We start from the raw sequence: 20,497 nt of genomic DNA, 5'->3' as shown, positions 1-20,497 counted from the left end.
CTGGATCACCCATTGTGTCTAGGGAAACAGGATTATGATTGGCCAGATGGGTGTCATGGGCTCAATCCCGACATCAGGAGTGAGGTGACATTTTCAAACAGGAGAGTGGGAAATTAAGATCACTTTCCTGGATCCACATTACTATGCTTTTTCTAGGGCTCACATTTCTTGAATGCAACAGCTGGCCCCCAGCTGCTAGCAGGAGCTGGTCTTGTGACAGCTTTCCTCCCTGCCTGAGCAGGGCTACCCTGGAGACCCCAGGCTGAGCTGTCGGCTAAGGAGCTGACCCTCTTCATGTGGGACATCTGTCCTGCACTAATAGGCCCTTTGTAGTAGAGGCTCCCAGAAGCAGAATCCCATGGTGGGAGCTCACTGATACATGGTGAGCAGTTAGTGGCACTTCTGGTTTGTTCGGTTTGGTTCCCAAGTTTTATTCAAGAACTCCTGCAAAACCATTCCAGGTAAACGAGTTTTGATCCTGTCTTCCTCCTCTTCTTCATCCTTGCTAATCTAGCAGTCATGCAACTGGTGACTCTCTTTCCTGTTACCAGCTGTGTGCAACCAAGCATGCAGACTGTTCTTCAAATCTTTCTTAGTGAAAAAACTTCAAGTACTATTGGGAAGAAGTCACGTCAGAAGTCATGGTCATCTTGCTTTTGCTCCTTTCAGCATACACAACCCCTCCACCAAGACCTCCAGCTTTTCCATTCACTTTGATTCTTAACCCTCAGAAGTCTTCAAAATTGGCGGCATCTGCGATTTCACCTTCTACAGGGTGAATGCAGTCAAGGGTGAACTTTAGAACATGCTTCTTTTCTTGCCCCCCCACAGGTTTATTCACGGGTGCCATTGTGACAGTGGAGGCAGAAAGATTAATCACCCTCAGAGGATGTGGGAAGGTAGTGGACAAACACACTCTCTCTGAAGGCCCCTGGTGGCTAAAGGACCCCCATAGTCATTGGGCGATGGGAGAGAAGAAACCATCTGCGGAGTCCAGTAGACTGAGTTCCAACCTACTTCTACCACTTGCTAGCTGTGTAACCTGCTAGACTGCTCTAAGCCCCACCTTCCTCACCTAGAAAATGGGCCAGCAACCCTACCTCTCAAGGATTCTATGAGATAATCTATGAGATCACCTACGTGTAGCACCTGCATCCAGTAAATGCTCTAAAATGCTTCTTTCCGGGGCGCCTGTGTAGCTCAGTTGGTTAAGTGTCTCGTTTCAGCTCAGGTCATGATCCCCGAGCCCTGGGATTGAGCCCCGAATCAGGCTCCCTGGTCAACGGGAAGCCTGCTCCTCCCTCTCCCACTCCCCCTGCTTGAGTTCCCTTTCTCGCTGTGTCTCTGACTCTGTCCAGTAAATAAATAAAATCTTTGGGGCACCTGGGTGGCTCAGTTGTTAAAGTCTGCCTTCAGCTCAGGTCATGATCCCGGGGTCCTGGGATCGAGCCCCATGTTGGGCTTTCCCACTCAGTGGGAAGCCTGCTTCTCCCTCTCCCACTCCCCCTACTTGTGTTCTTTCTCTCTCTCTCTCTCTGTCAAATAAATAAATAAATAAATAAGCAAATAAATAGATTTCTTTTAAAAATATAAAATGCTTCTTTCCTCTCTTCTCTGTAGATTTTCGCTTGCTTTTAACAAAACCTGAAGGTGCTGGATTACTTTCAATTTGGGAATATTAGCTCCACCTGTAGGAACAATTTGGAATGTTGAGAAGAGCCCCCAAGTAATACATTTGAAAATACCTAAATAAATTACACTTTAAAATATAAGAGGCACATGATAATTTGGTAAGTATACTAACCAGTCATAATTCAATCTTCATGTTCCCGGACAGAATGACTTTAGATCTGAAAGGACACTAAAAATAAATATTGGAAAAAATTCCCTTCACTTCACCCCATCCTTCCAAAGTCCAAATTCTCTTTTCACTCTGAAGTTTCAAAATATCTCTACATTTCTCTTCTCCAGTGGGTGAACTACCACTAGTGTGCAAATGGCTTACCCAATACTAACTCATAGGACTGTCTGTACACCCTCCAAGTTCCTAAGAATAAAGAACACAGAGCCTTTTTAGAACAGTGCTATTTGAATAAATATTCTGGGGAAAGTACTTTGAGAACTGACTGTATTTCTAAAGATTTCTTAGTAATGATAATTTATCCCAGCCTGAGCAAGAATGGAGATTTGTACTTCAAAATCAATGGATAATGTATCCTAGCAACCTGGAGTTTAAAACTTTTTATTAGTCTTCCCTTGCAGTTGGCATATCCAAAGGGAGAAACCCAAACATCATTAAATGGAGAGTTTACGCATCAGGCGTGGGGTATGAGAGATCTTCATTTTCTGTTGCAGCTGAGAGTATCTTTGGAGCTCCAGTTGGTTGGCATACATGAGATGAAATGTACACTTCAATTATGACTTGACAAGTTTAATTTACCCAAGGAAGATCTTAAATCTTGGTTTTTTGTTTTTTTTTTTTGCTGTTTCAATTAGCTTACTTCCAAAGCAAGTATGTTATACTTACATGACTATGTTGAACGTATGAAATTTATTTCTCCTTTTATCTATCAGCCTACTTCAAAAGAAGAAAGTGTACAAAGAATGTGTGCAATTAGCTTAATCATTTATTTAACTGGGTAAGAATCCATAAGGGAAATTCATTTACGGGGATCATCCGGGATTCTTTATTGCCTTACTTTCTACTGGGGTTGGTTTCTCTTCCTAAGGAAAGACAGCCTTTCTTCCCAAACCAAAAACTGTCACGAAGGTGAAATGAGATCACACACAGTCAATGTTGGCATAAAGCAAGTTTTCTGCGACTCTTGATCTCGGGGTTGTGAGTTCAAGCCCCACGTTGGGTGCAGAGATTATTTAAAATTTTAAAAAAAGAAGAAGAAAAGAACTGCTGATCATGAGCAATTTCAGGGTTTATTGTTGGTTTTTTTTTTTTTTTTTGCCTCCCAAGTATTGAATAAATTCTGTATCAACTATAAAGAGAAACTTGGAGTTGGTAAGGAACCAAGAGAATATTTATTCCAAGTTCATCTTTTGCAGCTGAAGCTGAAGGCCAGAGAGGCTAAGTGACTTACGAAGGACACCCCAGTCAGTTGCTGTGGGTGGTGTGGTTGTCCCTGGACCCTGTCCCACACCAGGGCTGGCTTCAAACATTAAGTCCTCCTTGGTTTTCTGTGGTAGAATCATTTACTCTGGGATCAGACCTTCCTCTTTTTGCTGCTCATACACAGATGGCTCCATTCTAAATATGTCACCCTGATCCTGTATTTTGTACAAAAATAGCTTCCCAGGTTTAATGGCTGGCTATTTCTTACTTTTATTACCTGATATAATTACCCCTTGCCCAGTCTTCTGTGTGGCTCGTGTGATTCGTGGCTGTTATTAGCCCCAAGCCCAAATGCACTTTGGAAGGAGTCTTACAAGCAAGGTCATTGATCAGGTACTGTGCAATCTCATTTGATTATTTTAATGTCTCGGGAGCATGAGAGATTTAGGTAGCTAGCTTTTGAAAGGGTTGCTTCTTTTTATAGCTCTGAGGCGAGTTGGCTTTTGGGAGTGGAAAGTTGTCCCATTTTTCAAATACAGGAAGATAGTTTTTAAACACCTACCCACCTATTTAGGAATGATCCTAGGCGAGCTCTGGATGAAAAACCATCATGTAGGATTTAGGGTGATGTTTTTGAAGTTTAATCCCCAAACCGAATGAGTATCTCGAGATGAAGTATGAGCAATGTGGCTCTCTTTTTCAGTTATCTGAACTGATCTGTCCTACTTGTAACTCGAATTATTATTATCAGGCAATCAGTCCCTTGCAGGCTGCCCCGAGTGATTTCTGAGCCATCCCTGGGCTGCACTTCAACTGTCTTCTCACCGGCTCCTGACCTTGTGTGTGGCTGACCCTCACGGAGTCTTTTCTGTTGGCCAAAGTGGTCTTCTCCTGAGAGCTGGTGGTATTTTCACCAGTGAGTTGGTAAGACAGGCACTGCTCACACTCCCATATCTTCACTCCCTTAGCTTCTGTTTTAAGGGTAGTTTCCTGAAGATTTGATGATAGTGGGAGGGATGTACAACAAGACAGAGAAAGACCAGAAGGACTTAGTTTCTCTAATAATACTCCAGCTCCCTGCCTGATCCAGGTCTCCCTTTCCTGGCCTGGGGCAGCTCACTCTGTGCTGAAGGTTCTAAATTCCATAGGGTTTATGCCAATCGTCTCCCATCCCTAGAGAGAAAGGGGAGTTTCTTCCTCACTTCTGTCTTTGGCCTCTGTACTGCAGACAATTGTTCTATTGCATGGATGATTAAGAGTTGGAAATGCTCATTTCTTACTGGGGCAACTGTATGGGAGAAAATGGTCGAGCCCTATGGCCTTTCTAAGATAATCATATCATGGCCTGATATTAGCACATTTCTCCAAAGCAAGGTTATTCAAATACAAAAACACGTGCGTGAGCTATCAAAAACCCAATCCAGGTTGAGTTGTCCAAGCTCAGTCCGGATAATTCCATCTCAGTTCATCAAGGGGTTGTAAATGGGTAGGGTTGGAGGGCTAGCCTGCCCTGAAGTTGTCTTGTGAGGCAAAGAAGCGTTTCTCAACGTAGCACTTTCCAGAGTGTAGACATAAATGTGCCTTCACCGTGAAAGCCTCACTTCGGGATTCCTCCACTGCCTGGCTGATATCTGAGTGTCCTCTCCTCCCTGCCCCCCTACCCCCCTTGCACATTCCTCTCGAAAGCTGAAGGCCTGAATGGACAAATAAGGCCAGTGGGGAGGTCCTTGGGGGTCAGAACGTGGCTGAAAAGGGCAGTGGATGGATTTGATGGGGGGCAAATGGAGAGCATGGAGAGTAATCAGCCCAATGCCTGAGGTGAGAGTGTTTAGGGAGATTCTGATCCCCATTGGGAACTCTAGAATATTATCACTCCATCAAGACCTTGGATTTTTCTTTTTTCTTTTTTTTAAAGATTTTATTTATTTGACAGACAGAGATCACAAGTAGGCAGAGAGGCAGGCAGAGAGAGAGGAAGGAAAGCAGGCTCCCTGCTGAGCAGAGAGCCCGATTGTGGGCTCCATCCCAGGACCCTGGGATCATGACCTGAGCCAAAGGCAGAGGCTTTAACCCACTGAGCCACCCAAGCGCCCAAGGATTTTTCTTGAAGATAGGATTTCATAACTGTAACCTGGCTCTGTGTGTGTGTGTGTGTGTGCGCGCGCATACGTATCTCTGCGTGTATCTGTGTGTGTATGTCTGTGTGTGTATGTGTGTGTCTGTCTGTATGTATGCATGTCTCTGGAGGTATTGTGTGTGTCTCTCTGTGTGTCTGTATGTGTATGGCTATGTGTGTGTGTTTCCCTGAAAGCAGGGGCTTGGGCTGTGACAGAAAAGAGAGGCACTTCTGAGACGGAGGGCCCAGAACTCACACACTGGGGTGCTTCTGAGCCCCTGAGGTGTGCTTCTGAGCCTCGGGGCTGACTGGCACCTGGGAGAGGGATCTTGGCGACCTGAATGGCTGTGATTTGGGTTATGCAAGGAGTTTTGGTGTGGTACTGGAGGACCATCCTGCTTAGGGGAACCATCAGGCCAGCACTGGCCCGAATATTTGAGGGGCTCATGCAATAGTATAAATGAAAGCTTGTATACTATATCTCTAACTATTCGCAAAGCATAAATCCAGCCATGTTACTACTTCGCCCTGGTGCCTGACGTGGTCACAGCACTCCTCAGGGATCATCCTCGCAAGCTGGAGGCTGAAGGAGTCACGCATCCCCCCTACCTGCAAGTGGGAGCCCAGCTCCCCTGGCAGCCGAGGCTCTGGGCTCAGAATCTCACGGGTGAATTCACCTGCCTGGACCAGGGCCAGGTACTGGCCTGGACCACATGTCCTGGGGAGTTCCAGCTCTCAGGGCCTCTGCCATCCCAGCAGGAGGGTTCCATTGTCAAAGTGCTTTGGGAAATGGTACACCCTATTTCTGTGCCCACTCCTCTGGAGAGTCACAATTTATATTATAGTGTAGAGTCACTCTCATGCCAGATGATAGGATAAGAAAATCTGCTCGACATTGTTTAACTCGGCATTCCCCACGTAGAGCACTTTTTTGGGGAAACTACTGCTTCTTTTTCTTCTTCTCCCTCCTCCCCCTCCTCTAACTCCTCCCCCTTCTCCCCCTCCCCCTTCTTCTCCTCTTTCTTCTCCTCCTTCTCCTCTTTTGCCCCTCCCTCTCCTCCTCCTCCTCCTTCTTCTTCCTCCTCTCCTCCTCTCCTCCCCTCTCCTCTTCCTCCCCCTCCTCCTCCTCCTTCTTCCTCAGTGATAACTGGGAGCATCATGTTCTCACCTAAGGAAGTACTTCTTTGGAAGTTTATTTTAATTAATCGATTAATTAATTACTTAATTGAGCTTGGACTTCATCCATTTCCCCCTCTTCCTGCATTTAGGCAAATGTGTAGCAATACTGTATTAGGTTTGGCGCATTCCCACTCAATACTAGCCCTTAACCTTTGAAGGGAATGTAGATTTTACTGATACCTTTTCCTGCAGTCTCCCCTTGGATGACTTGTAACAGATTGTTCACTCATTAATCCAGGGAAAGTACCACTGAACCTTAGACTTTATAATCAGAAGTTCAAGGTTTAGAGTGTGTCCCCTGCGGTAAGCCCATCTAGCCACAGTTATTCAACTCTAATTTTTTTTTTTTTATGACTCTGCAGTGAGTTTGATACAGAATTTTCCCCACAGGCCCCCTGAGTTTTAGGACTCTACAGGGCAGTCTTGGGATAGCGCGGCAGGACTCTAATTCCAGTATCTGCCCCGACACTAGGGAAGGGCTTTTGGAACACAGGGCAGAGGACTGAAGGAAGCCTACTCCTCATTTTATAATATATAATTATTCCTGGGTCCTGCAAGGACCCTCTCTCATTCATTCATTCATTCATTTATCTGGACCCAATTTATCATCAGGCATAGTAAGCATGCTGCTTTAGGGCTCATTATTAAAAGTACGATTTTTATTATTATTATTATTTTTTGGCAGACAAATGCAGAAGGGCCCAGGGCCTGTGGAAGTCAGAATGTAGTCCTGCATGTATGCACGTCCTTTATCATATGTCTCTGTCCTATTGTCCCCAGTAAGCAACCCTTTTAATGTGTATATTTATTTCTATTTTGTGTTTTTGAAAATGTGCATTATATTTTGCGTAATATATTTTTCATTGAAGTGGTGTTGTATTATTCTGTTTCTGGAATTTTTCACTAAGCACCATGGTTTTAAGATCAGTCTATACTGGGAACCTGGGTGGCTCAGTTGGTTAAGCAACTGCCTTTTGCTCAGGTCATGATCCTGGAGTCCTGGGATTGAGTCCCACATTGGGCTCCCTGCTTGGTAGGGAGTCTGCTTCTCCCTCTGATGCTCTCTTTCTCATTCTCTCTCAAATAAATAAGTAAAATCTTAAAAAAAAATCAATCCGTGCTGCTATAAGTATGTCCAACTCATTGCTTCTCCTTGCTGCAAAATAATCTGGTAGGCTTACATGTTTTACCATTCATCCTCCCATCGATGCATGCCCAAGCCTTTAGCTCCTTCCACTACCATGCCGCAGGGACCCTCCATGTCTTTCCATGGACCTGGGTGGGAATGTCCCCAGGATATATGCTCAGCAGTTAACTTCTGAGTCAGAGGGCACACACATACTTCATTTGGCTAATAAAAACCAAAAGGGCTTTCCGGAAGAAATGCTGTATTCCTACTTTTTGTTTTGGAGGCTAGTCATGTCAGGGTTTGCTACCAGTTATTTTCTAGAACACATTAGGTAGTTCTATTTTATGTGTTGGAGCAACTTGCATTGCATGGGAATGACTTGTTCTTTGAAAGTACGGGAATATGGGCAGTATGACTGCTTGGTGTTAAAGTCCATTTTTAAAGCCAATTCTCTGACAATGTTTCCAATTTCTTCCTTGGGTATTGGGTCTAACCAATTTCAATGGATTTTTGCCTGATGTTGACACCTAGGCAGGAATAACTAGGTCCATGGGACACCAGGATGTGTGGTTCTATTATCTGTTACTTTGTAACTTGCCATAGTACCTGCCGAAGATGCTCTGTGTGCCATGGGTGGCTCCAAAACACAGACTAGGATTTCATTCTCTATGTGTCTCACGAGATTGCCATGGTCAATGGATGGGGTTGTTGTTCTTTTCCTGTTCTCAAATTTTTGCTTTTATTTCTCTCTCTTTATTTTATTTTTTGGCTTTTAAATTAATGGTGATATCATGCACTTTTTGGCTTTAGCTTTTACATATTATATATAATACTATATATTATATATATTACATACTATATATAATTGCCATATATAACATATATATTACACAGAAAAAAATATATATACACTTATATATTTTTAAAATTTATTTATTTTCAAGGATTTTTTTCCTCCTGAGGAAGCCAAGGCTGGCAAATTACTGTTATAAATCATGTGATACGTTTGGAGTCTGAATCATTCTCACTACCCAGAGAACATTTTTTTTCTCTTAATAATAGTCATTCCAAAATTGCACTTGTATCGCAAAGCTGTCCTTTTCTAAATCCTGATTCAGGGATGACGATTTCAGTGACTGGGTGCCCCATTCCTGACTAATCACAGTAGTTAATATTAGAATGTTTCTAAAAAGGAAGTTATCAGTAAAAATGAGTTAACTGTTTTTCATTTCTCAAGGTCACTTGGCAAGTTACATTACACAGATATGCTCCATTTTATTTGTTGTTTGTTTGTGTAGTAGGCTCCCTGCCCAGTGTGGAACCCAACACAGGCCTAAACCCACCACCCTGAGATCAAGACCTGAGCTGAGATCAAGAGTCTTCAGACTCTTAAATGACCAAGTCACCCAGACATAACCTGGTGATAGTCCATTTTAAATAAACCCACTGTAGCTAGGTTAAAATTTCTAGAATTTGCAAGAGAAGGCTCACATATCTTCCTGAAGAGTCTTCTATTGGATCTATCCATGAATGATTTTTCCCATCCCACCCAAGAAATACCACTAGTTTCGCTAGTCATTGAGAGAATAAGATTTCCTTTTCAGATGTTACTATTGTAACAGATTTTGCTGGAATGTAAGTATTATAAAAAAGAAAAGATATGACAATCGGATACTAGAACCCAACGTGACTTAGAGGCCCAAGTGTCTTCCTTTCTCCGACATTTTCCAACGGTAACCCCAAATCCTATATATTAAAGGGAAGTTTCCAGAAGAAAATCCTGATATGAAAACAACTTTGTGGACTTCATATCACTAATTCCAGGGAAGAAAGCACAAAGGGTGTTTTCTAATCTTAATTTGTTGTACTTGAATATCTGATGGTGTCTTCTGGTTATTGGTGGAAGGTTGGTGCTTTAATCTGTTAATTGATTCAACAAGCTTTCATTGACATTTACTCTATGCCATGGATACAGTGTGAAGAAGTTCAACCACAAAAAAGTCCCTGCCCTCCACCAGCTTGCATTGCAATGGAGGAATTAGACTGTAAACAGACAAAGTAACAAGGGCTGTTATAATTGTCTGGGGTTGCTGTGTGGATGGTTGAATGTGATGGGGAAGGGAGGAGGGAAGGGTAGTGGCCAAGATAGCAGACAGAAATGACCAAGACAGAGAGGTGGTGGCTTGAATGAGAGCGATGGCAGTGGAGATGGAGGGAAATAGGCAGATTTGGGATCTAATGTGAAGTAGAGTGGTAGATCTCGGACAGATGATGTCAGGCTATCTAGGTTAGACTCTGGAAACAGACTCTGAGATGGAGATTTGAAAGCAGGAGTTTTTTGAGGAATGCTCTAGAAAGCCATTGAAAAAGTGAGGAGCACAGGGTGGGACAGACAGAGATGTGGATCCACACTTACAACAATGGCCTCAGACAATCGCAGAGAGAGACCCAAAGCTGCAATAGCTCTTGGGATATGTCCCCAGTTGAAGCAAGGAAGGGGTAGGTCTTTTTTTCCCTGGTGGACTCATCACTGGAAGGGGGCTGCTGCTGGAGGGAGGACATGATCTTGGGCATTGCCACTCCCTTCACAGGAGGGCAATTCTTGGAGAGAGGCTCAGCTGGGGGTTGTCCAGACCTGGCGCTCTCAGTGTCTGGGAAGTGAGTGCCTAGATCATAACTCAAGCATATGGATGGTACATCACAGCATCCATTAGAATCCCCTTAACCCTTACTTCCATCAAAGTGGCTAACATGCTGTATTTATTCCAAGCTGACAAAATGCTAAACTCAGATTTTAGATTCTCAAAAAATTTTTTAAAGATTTTATTTTTAACTAATCTCTATACCCAACATGGGGCTCAAACTTAAAACCCCAAGATCAAGAATCCCTAGATTCTCAAATTTGAGTGAGCATCAGAATCATATGAGAAGTAAAGGGCAGCATCCTAGACCCCATGCCCCCAGAGATTGGTTTAGGGGTCTGCGTTGTGATGAGAATCTCCATTGTTAACAAGTATCTTGGGTTATTCTGACTCAGGAGTCCGCAGATAACACCGTGACAGGAGAATTCCGAGAAGTTGCCAAGATGTCCTGTTCTTGGTACACACATCCTGCAGGATCCCAGGATTACTGGGATTTTGCTCCTGTGATTAGACTAGATCATACCACACAGTTGATTATCTGGGGGGTGTGTGGACCTAAAGACACAACCCTTTAAAAGTGGAGAGTTTTCTCAGGGTGGTGCCAGAAGAGGAAGTCAGAGATTAGAAGCAGGAGAGAGATAGAAGGGGAGGGGCTGCTTGAGGATAAAGGAGTGGCAGAGAACATGGACTACGTCCAGCAGCTGAGAGCAGCCCCCAGCTGACAGCAGTGAAAAAGGGACCTCAGTCCCCCAGTGGCAAGGGCCTGACTTCCACCAATGACAAGAATGAACTTGGAAACAAATTTCCCTTGTGTCAGGCTGCCTGACACCTTGATTACAGTCTCATGATGCCCAGAGCAGAGAGCCCAGCCAGGTCTTGCTGGGCACGTGACCTACAGGACAATGAGCTCACAAATGGGCATTGTTTTAAGCTACTGAACTTACGGTGTTTGTTGTGCAGTAATAGAAAAGTAAAGCAAAGCTGTGGCATTAAGCACATCCTGGAGACAGAACAGAAAAGAGATAAAGAGACAGGGTTCTGCCCCTGGTTGGGCTAGGTGAGAGCATGGCAAGAGAGGGAAGCTCCCCTAAGGTTCCTCCTGGTAAAATGGAGAAGGTATGCTCACTCTCCCTCCCTCATGGGATTTTTTTTTTTAATATTATATATATTATTTGAGAGGGAGAGAGAGAGAGAAAGATAGAGAGAGCATATGCATGAGTGAGGTGAAAGGTAGAGGGAGAAGTAGACTCCCTGAAGAGTGGGGACCCTGACGCGGGGCTCGATCCCAGGACTCCAACCGAGATCATGACCTGAGCCAAAGGCAGATGCCTAACCAACTGACCCATCCAGGTGCCCCCCTCATGGGATTTTTGAGGACTCCAAGTTGGGTATAAACCTAAGAAACACTATAACAATATAAGCTTCAGGACTTATAAGATTCTTCATAGGGAATTTCCTAAATCAAATATATAGCTTTTTGAATGGAAAAAAAATTTTTTTTTCATTCCCCAAAGATATATAGAGAACACTTCTCCTGAGACTGAAGCAAATTCTGGAGCACCAAGCTACCCACAGGGGCTTGCCTGCCAAGTGCCAACAGACTATGCGACTCTGACAACAATAGATTCCCACGCGCTCCCAGCCTGGGACTTCTCTTTCTCGCATCTCGCACAGCTAGTAGTTCAAGGGCCTCTGAATGGGGGTCTGGGCAACCGGGAATGGAGTTAATGTACCAGGTGGGATTAAGCCAGGAAAACAGAAGCCATATTGTCTATTCCAACAGAGAGAATTTAATATAGAGATAGATGTGGGAGGGTTGACGGAGCAGAAAAAGCACACTGACTCAAACAGACAACCCCTCCAGGAAGTAGCACCACCCCCCAGGGTTGCTGGGATAAAACAAAGAAGTCGGGAGGCTCGGAACCCAGACCTTCAGAGAATGGGCCTCTAGGAGCTGGGATGTAGATAACCGAGAAAGAAGCTCTGTCTCCGTGGTCCCGGCACCATGAAGGGGGTACAATGAGGTTGGTTCTGGGCATGTTGGAAAAAGCGGGAGCCTGGAACATTCCAACTGGGGCGAAAGGCCACCGGTAGCATTGCGGTCTCTCTAGTGGTAGAACCTAATAGGGGAGCAAGCAGGCAAAAGAAAAATCTCGTTTGTCGAGTTCAGCCACCTCGTCTCTGCTTAGGAAAAGGTGGGGTTGGAACCAAGAAGCAAGGTCTTAATAACCAGCACAGGTTGTTTCCACTGCAGGCCAGGGAAGCCCAAGGTCATTTGAAGGACTCGAAGATCGTAGCTGGGGGTGCAGACACGAGATGGCTGGCTTATTATCAACTCCCCTTTTGTCCTCAGCAGATATCTCTGAACCAAGGTCATCTGCAAAGGACAGACTTCTCTTGCAAGAGAAACCTTGGAATGGTGGTAGAGGCATGGCTGCTGGGGCTAGAGACTGTTCATGTGTCCTTGTGAAGGATGTTCTCCAGCAGAGCTGGGTGGATGGGCTAAGCTCCTGCTTCTCCACCAAGGGTGCTTGTCCCTCAGAGGGACACAGAAGAATGCCAGAAAGTGCATGAACCTGCAGGTTAATCATGGGGCCTTTTAGCGGAATGTGAATTTTGTTGGAGGGTTTTTAGGGGGAAATAATATTCATATGGAAAAAAATATATGACAGAATGGGGTGCAAAATCTACTTCTTAGATTTAAAAAAACCCTAAAGATGGTGGAAGTAGAAGTGGTCTCTTCTACTGCCACCCATCCTTCTGGAGTCCTTGAAAAAGTTTGGGAAGCATTCCTCCTCTTCCGATCTGTTTGTTACCTGAGTTTTTTTTTTTTAATGCTCAAGCAGTGGTCTTTTTGTCTGGAGAGGACTATTTACTTTTTTTTTTTTTTTTTTTGGTATTCAAAATTCCAACTATTTTGAAGTCATAAATATTAAAATTTATTTTTTTAAGCCTTTATGTTAAATTTAGAAATCTTGTTAGACTTTTTATAAACCTAATAAAACAAGATCAAGGTAACATTAGAATAAATCAATTTGAACAGATTAATTTCCCCCAAACATCCGTCTCGCTTACAAACTTAATTAAATTCCCTTAAACTTTTCAAAGCCTATATGTATGTATAATATATTTAATTTTCTTAAGTGCTTTTCAAACGTCTGACAAGACAAATTTATGACCTCGCAAACAAAACTTTTCTGAGCACTTACATAACTCTTGTAGATTCAATAAATTTGTAAATGTAGTTACCTTTTTGTTCTCTTAAATATTTCAGAACTGGCTAAACATTTCTTCAAGATTACTCTTGCTTTGCAACTTAAAATTACAACTTTCACACAGAAGTCACAAATCTAATCTGTTGGATTTTCTCATCCGCCATATTTTCTACCCCTTTCCAGAACACTTACAGATGGTCCCAGGGATTACAAAGCTGATTCCCAAAGGGACTAGAAAGTTGTTGTCTCTGGCTTTGCCTTGCTTCTTCATCTCTTTTCCATTCCATTCTTTTCCAGGGTTGAAAAAGCATTTACTCAATTACCAGGAGCAATTGTACCCTCTTGTGTCATCTAGATTATTCTGGACCAGCCATTCCTGGCTACAGCGCTGGCATTTAAAGTAGGGTACAGACCCCAGGGTTCCATACTCCATGTCACAGATGGTCATGTCGGACTCTTCCCATTACATTTGTGAAGAAGGAGTTTTGCATCCCCCTTTTGGATTACATTTAACAAATTTATTTCCTAGTGCTTTATTTCTCTATTCTTTCTTCTGCTCCTCCTTCTTGATTCATTTTTATCATCCAGTGGGCTTTATCTGGCATCTAGCACAGGACTGGGCACCAAGACTTGTTGAATGACTTTCAACCCGTGGTAATAGTTGGATGTCACCTGTGCCCAAACGATTTTCTTGAGGACCGTCCATGGAGCTTCGGTGTCATGTCAATGCAATGATAATTGTTTTGCATTATGTATGTTTGTGCTATTGGGCATAAGGTTCAAGCCACTCTCATGTACTAAGGAGTGAGGTCATACCTGAAGGGTAAGATAATTCATTGTGTCGTCCATGGGGCAAGAAGCCTGGATCCCAGAATTGGGTGGGAGAAGTGTAGAGGAGTAACAGAATGGGGATCTTTCTTCCTCTCGGTCATGCCCCCTGAGATGTCAAGATGATGAGGGACAGACTATGAGAAGGATGTCTACACGATATCCTCCGTGTGGCTACGTTCTCTCTGAGTCCTAGCCCTCTGATTCTATCTGCCATCTGAGATAGCTATCCTCTGGCTCCCTCAAAGAGCTGGGACCTCTTCTTTCTCTTGGTTCTTAACCTGTGACCAGGGGTTCTCAATTTCATCACTATTGGCTTTTGGGACTGGATAATTCTTTGTTGCAGGGGGATATTGTGGGCATTGTGGGGGAGTTAGCAATATCATACTGTAGGTACTGAAAGCAGGGAGAAATGGAATGCTCTACTCACTGGTTGTCAATAGCATCTCCCCAGCTGTGACAACAAAAAAATGTCTCCAGACATTGCCAAGTGTTCCCTGGGGAAGCCTGTTTGAGAACCACTGAGCTAGACTCTTTCCTATGTTGTTTTGTAATTAACTTCCCTTGTTTGCCCTTTGGCATTTTGTAAAGTCCTCTTGAAAATCCTGCCCTGTCTCAGCTGTGCTAAGGGGTAAGAAAATGTTTCTTGGATATGCACAACACAGGTTCTTAAAGGAGGAGCGAGCAGACCTTGGAAGCTACTGGGATTGAAGGTAGCACTAGAAATTGAAGCAACAGAGTTGTAAGGGGAAATGGAACTCTGTGGTGTCCCACCTGGAAAGTCAAAGATTCAGACTTCAAATGTTCAACGCCTTCAGAAGGGATGATGGTTTTGCTTATACCGTTCTTCCTATGGATTTTTGGATTTCTTCTCCCACTATGAGGCAGGTGCACATTTAGGAAGTTCTGAAATAATGTTATGCCACTTTCTTAAGGCCTAATTAGAGCTGAGTTTTATAGTTTTTAACCGAGAAGGGAAAATACAAAGCGTAGAAATTCAACATGGCTGAAAACCCAAGAAATAAATTTGCAAAGCACTTCATGGCCTTTCCAACTCTATGAGAAATTAAGAGGGAATGACGGTGCTGTTTCCCAAAGGCCAAGCATCTGGAAATGTTTTTCCCTTGTTTTCATGGGCACCAAGGCTGACTCACAAGGGACTCTCCCTCTTGGCACCTTTTACATGGAGTACTAGTTGCAGCTTGTTGGCACAGGTAAGATTTATGGATCTTTCAATTCCCCCCAGTTTCTTTTCCTTGTCCTTTGAAGCATTCTGGTCAGACCCCTAAATACAAGCCAAAGGAACACAATGGATTGGCTTGCTAAGCAGGTACAAAGTTTTGGGAAACCTTTTAATACAGATATCTCTGGACAAATGACAACTCAACCAGTATAGGTCCTAGGGCTAATTTGCATTTTTAAACTCGAGATATTGTGGAATAGGTAGAGGTATTGCTAGGGGACAATTTGCATGTTAGGTTGAGTCCAAGAAAGAGTATTAAATGATGGATGTCGGGGATTGGACTAGATGTCAGGGAGGAGCGGGAAGGCTCAACCAGGCAAGATGGCTGCCAGGAATATTCACATTCTGTAAGGGAGTGAAGTCAAGCTTGAATGTAACTATGATACACTTTAACACCCTGTAGATGGCCAAAGGCCATGGGAAAGAAGAGGAGGAAGTGACTATTTCTGGTTCAGAAGGACAGAGGATGGCTTCATGGATGAGAAAGCTTTTGAGCTGAGCCCTGAAGCTGTGTATTATTTTGATGGATGGAGACAGCTCGTGGTAGCAGGGCATGGTACTAAGAGAGGAATGGAAGAGTAAGAGATGGGAAGGATGGGAGAAGCTCTATTCCCGTTAAAGGGATGTTAGACATCAGGGAGCAGCATGGGGAAAACTTGTGGGGCCAGAGGAATCCCAAAATATCAGGCTAGGTTTATTGCTGTGGAGAAGCAAATGTTATGATCCTTTTAGAGAGAATTTGTAGGGAGGGGAAGTAGCTAGAAGGAATTGTCCTTAGTCTCTTTTCTCTAGGGGTAGCTGCTCACCCAGGGAACTGTCCCATCCTAGCTACAGCTGGACGTCATGCTTGCCTGTGTACACACCAGATCTCTCTTCAAGCCCAAGCGAGAAGCCCAGACATCACTGGGGTTTCCTCTGGGGCAGGGAAATGAAGGACAGGCAAGGGAAAGAGATTTACCCTTCATTGTATACCCTTTTGTATCTTCAAAAAAATTTTTTATAGAAGTCTAATTAACATACAATGTTATATTCGTTTCAGATGTCCAGTAGGATGATTCGACCATTCTACACATTACCCTTTTGTATCTTTTACATTCATTATGATATGCTTGTATTTTCTGCTTGAAATAGCACATATTGAAAATTAAAGAACTGCAAGCTCTATTCAAAAGTTCGCAAAGCCTGTAATTCTACTTCTGATACTATTTTGAGCATTTCCCTCTAGTCTTTACTTACACGTGCACATATTTGGTGAAGTTGGGATTATACGTTGTACACTGTATCTTCTTTGATATTTATGATATCAAAATATCATATGCTTCATGAGCATTTTCCCATATTACTCTATAGCCCCTCAAAAATATTTTTTTTTTCCTTTGGGTGGTATATTATAATTTAATCATTTCTTAATGTTAAACTTTTGACCTGTACCCAATATTTTGGATGTTGTCGAAATAGCCTCCTTATTCATAGAGGTCCTTCTGCGAACCTCTGCTGGTCGGCTCTTGTACAACTCACCACTGAAAATAAAATATATAAATAAATATAAATGAGCTCTTCATTATCTGACTAGAGTATAAAAGTGAGAAAAGAAGTTGTACCTGTACAAATTTTTGTATTCTTTTTTTTTTTAAAGATTTTATTTATTGGACAGGCAGAGATTACCAGTAGCCAGAGGGGGGTGGGGGAGGGTGGGTGAAGCAGGTTCCCTGACAAGCAGAGAGCCTGATGGGGGGCTCGATGGGGGGCTCGATCCCAAGACCCTGGGATCATGACCTGAGCCAAAGGCAGAGGCTTTAACCCACTGAGCCACTGAGGCACCCCCGAATTTCTGTATTCTTAAAGACCACTTAACAGATCACAAAGTAGCTCAGTTAAAAACAGACACATGAATGAATCTCTACAGACTTTTAAGAATGGTTTCTCCAGGAGGAAGAAAGTCTCCCTAATTTTAGATTGAGTTATTAGCATTATGATTGGCTAAATAATTCCTGCTGCTTAGGGCTTTGGTAAAGGTCAGGGTGGTGAAGGCCTTAGCAGGGTGGAGAGAGATCTCTGCCTGGATGTTAAATTTCTCATTGTCAAGGATAGTTACTTAAAAAGTACAGCTTTATCGAGATGTAATTTCCATGCCATAAAATCCATCCTCTTTTTTTTTTTTTTAAGATTTTATTTATTTATTTGACAGAGATCACAAGTAGCCAGAGCGGGGTGGGGGAGGGTGGGTGAAGCAGGCTCCCTGATGCAGGGCTTGATCCCAGGTCCCTGAGATCATGACCTGAGCCACCCAGGTGTCCCAACATCCATCCTCTTAAAATGCACAATTCAGTGAGGGTTTTTTTTTTTTTTTGTCATTGCTGTTTTTTTTTTCCTGCTATAGTCACAAAATGACACAATCAATCATACTCATCCCAGAATATTTCTACCGCTCCAAAAAGAAATCCCATACCCATTAGTTCTTACTCCCTACTTCCTCCCCCTCCTCCCAACTGCTAATCTACTTTCTATCTTTGTGGATTTGCCTAAACTGGACATTTCATATCCACAGAAGCGATAATATGTAGCCTTTTGTGACTGGCTTCTTTCACTTGATACAATGCTTCCAAGGTTCATTCATGCTAAAGCATATATTTTTTAGGAAAGCACTTAAAAAACCCCCCACATCTTTCTTATTTAAAAAAGAAAAAATTCTTCCAGTTAGCTTCTGACCAGTATAGCCCTGCTTTCTTCCCAGAAGCTCTTCTCATTTGCCTTGCCTTGCCTTAGCCTTCCCTTCCTCTCTTTCTCTCATGCCCCACCCCCTTTCCTCTCTCCCTCTTTTTTCTTATGGAAAATAACTATCTGCCCGCTCAGAGCTCTTCCGCTCTTCTTAGCTTATCTTAATGATCACGTCCTTCATCTCCTTCCCCTTCTCTGTTCCAGTCCCCATTCCGTCCAGGTTAATTTATTTATTTATTTATTTATTTTTTCAATTCGAATGGGAGTTTTACTTTTGTTTGTACAATTCCTTGTTTATTACTAGTTTAAATTATTTTTTATTTATTTTTATTTTTTTCTTTTTTAATTTAATTTTTAAATTTTTTAAATAAACATATAATGTATTATTAGCCCCAGGGCAGGCTAATTAAAAAGAAACAAACAAACAAACAAAAAAGAATAATTTTTTTTTTAGCACACGGCTTTCTCATCTGTATCTGCTGACTGATCATAGGAAAACTTACCTTATTCTGAGAGTGATGGTGGAGGACCTCCGGTCTGGACAATGTTGTAAGAAGGGCAGGCAACCTACTTTTTGGGCAGAAAGCCGGAATTTTCTTAAATAACCTAGAAACATGCATCTACTGAATGTGCGACAGCATATAAGATGTTTCATGGAGTATGAAGATGAGAAAACCAAAGACCTGCTCTAGATCAGTTCATATTCTACAAAGAGATCAAGAACATTCCTAGTGATAATGCTTCGTAGTTGTTCATTGGGCTACACTCCTGTAAGGACCTATTTAGAAACTGTCCCTGCTCCCCTTCCCCCAGGGGATTTACTTGGAGACAAGTCCCAGAAACCAGCTTCAGGTAACAAAGCCCAGATACAAAGGTAGGTCAGGCCAGGTGGAGACATCCGATCAGTGGGGTGATGCATACTGTCTCTCTGGTTACCAAGGGGTATAGGCCCTGCCCTTTGGGAGCCTTTTGGGTGCCAATCCCAGCCAAGGTGTAATAGGCTGGTTCAAATGTCTACTAGGGTAAATTGAACTCAATTGGTCACCTAGCATCACTGTGGAGTTTCCTGTGTGTGTTACAATCTCATTGGCCACCCGTGTGTGGCCAGGCCCTACCGCATGGCCTTTGCCCTTAAAAGCTAGTCTGTGAAACAGAGAAGGGTCACCCTCTCTTGTAAGAGGTGCGGCCCTGAAAGTTCGGTTAGATTCTTGATGCTTGGCGCTAAATAAAGCTTTGCTTGACCTTCGCTTTGTATCAGTCTCGCTCCTTTAATCACGTACCCATTGTTGGGGCATAACACTCCTAGACAGTAAATTCCTCAAGGGCTAGAACCATGTTCTGGTAACCTTCCCAACACCTCCCATGCTTTGCACAAAGTCAGCCTTATTTTCGCTAGGAAACCCTAAAAAAAAATGTTAGATAAAGCGCTGAGAAAAGTCAGATGAGGGATGGGTTACTTCTGGCTGGCGAGGTCCAGAAGGCTTCATGGGGCAAACTGGTTTCTGCAGTGAGCAGCAAAGAATGAACAGGGTTCCAGCGTGTGGGCTTGGAAAGAGAATTCTGGGAAACGGGGAAGTGTACAGAGGTGAAACAGTGGGAGATGGAGAGGAAACCATGAGTAAAGTCGACACTGAGTTAACTCTGAAGTAGAAAAGGAGGAAGTGGAACAGATCACAGCAGATGACCTAAACTTTCAAGTAAGGAAAGAAGCAGGAGTATATTCAAAGAGGAAAGAAATGGTGGTGGGATTGGGTCCAGAAAAGTGTGGTAAAGGTTTGGCTGTAGGATATGGGTTGACAACTCAAAGATACATTAAGACATGAGATCTTGGGCTGCTGGAGGGTCACATGAATGGAGGTCTACGAACATTGGACCACAAATCTACAAATATTAGATCTATAAAAATTAGTTGAATTAAAAAATTCAACTAATTTCTTAAACATGTTGGTGCACATATTTTGCATTTTATAATTCATATTCTCTTAAAAATCACAACGTCATATACATTCCTTACTCATCATCTAGTCCACAAATATTACTAAGCACTGGGGACACAACAGTGAGCAAGACAGACAAACGTTCCTTTTTGAACATTTACCTTCTAGTAGGAGAGACAGACAAAAACAACAAGAAAAAACCCAAGTAACAAAAATGTGCTCAATATTAGCAGAAACAAGTGTAGGTAAACATTATTAATTCAAAACTATTTATTCAAAATAATACACATTAACAATGGCCCATTTTCTAACTAACTAATCAATAACTGTCATCTAATACACATATTAGGTAATGCAAACAGTTCAATCAGTGCTTCATACATCAGATTAATAAGGTTTTGTGGTAGGGAGGCAGGAAGTTATTGG

At 42.9% G+C, this 20,497-nt stretch overlaps 1 pseudogene; it reads right to left on the bottom strand.

Moving 5' to 3' along the window:
* Positions 1-390: 390 nt before the first annotated feature.
* On the bottom strand, positions 391-850 carry LOC116877167 (annotated as a pseudogene).
* Positions 851-20,497: the final 19,647 nt, after the last annotated feature.

This window comes from Lontra canadensis, unplaced genomic scaffold (assembly GCF_010015895.1).
Source record: "Lontra canadensis isolate GAN:19392208 unplaced genomic scaffold, GSC_riverotter_1.0 scaffold1, whole genome shotgun sequence".
In the NCBI taxonomy this organism is placed as follows: domain Eukaryota; kingdom Metazoa; phylum Chordata; class Mammalia; order Carnivora; family Mustelidae; genus Lontra; species Lontra canadensis.
This window is presented reverse-complemented; position numbering and strand designations above follow the sequence as displayed.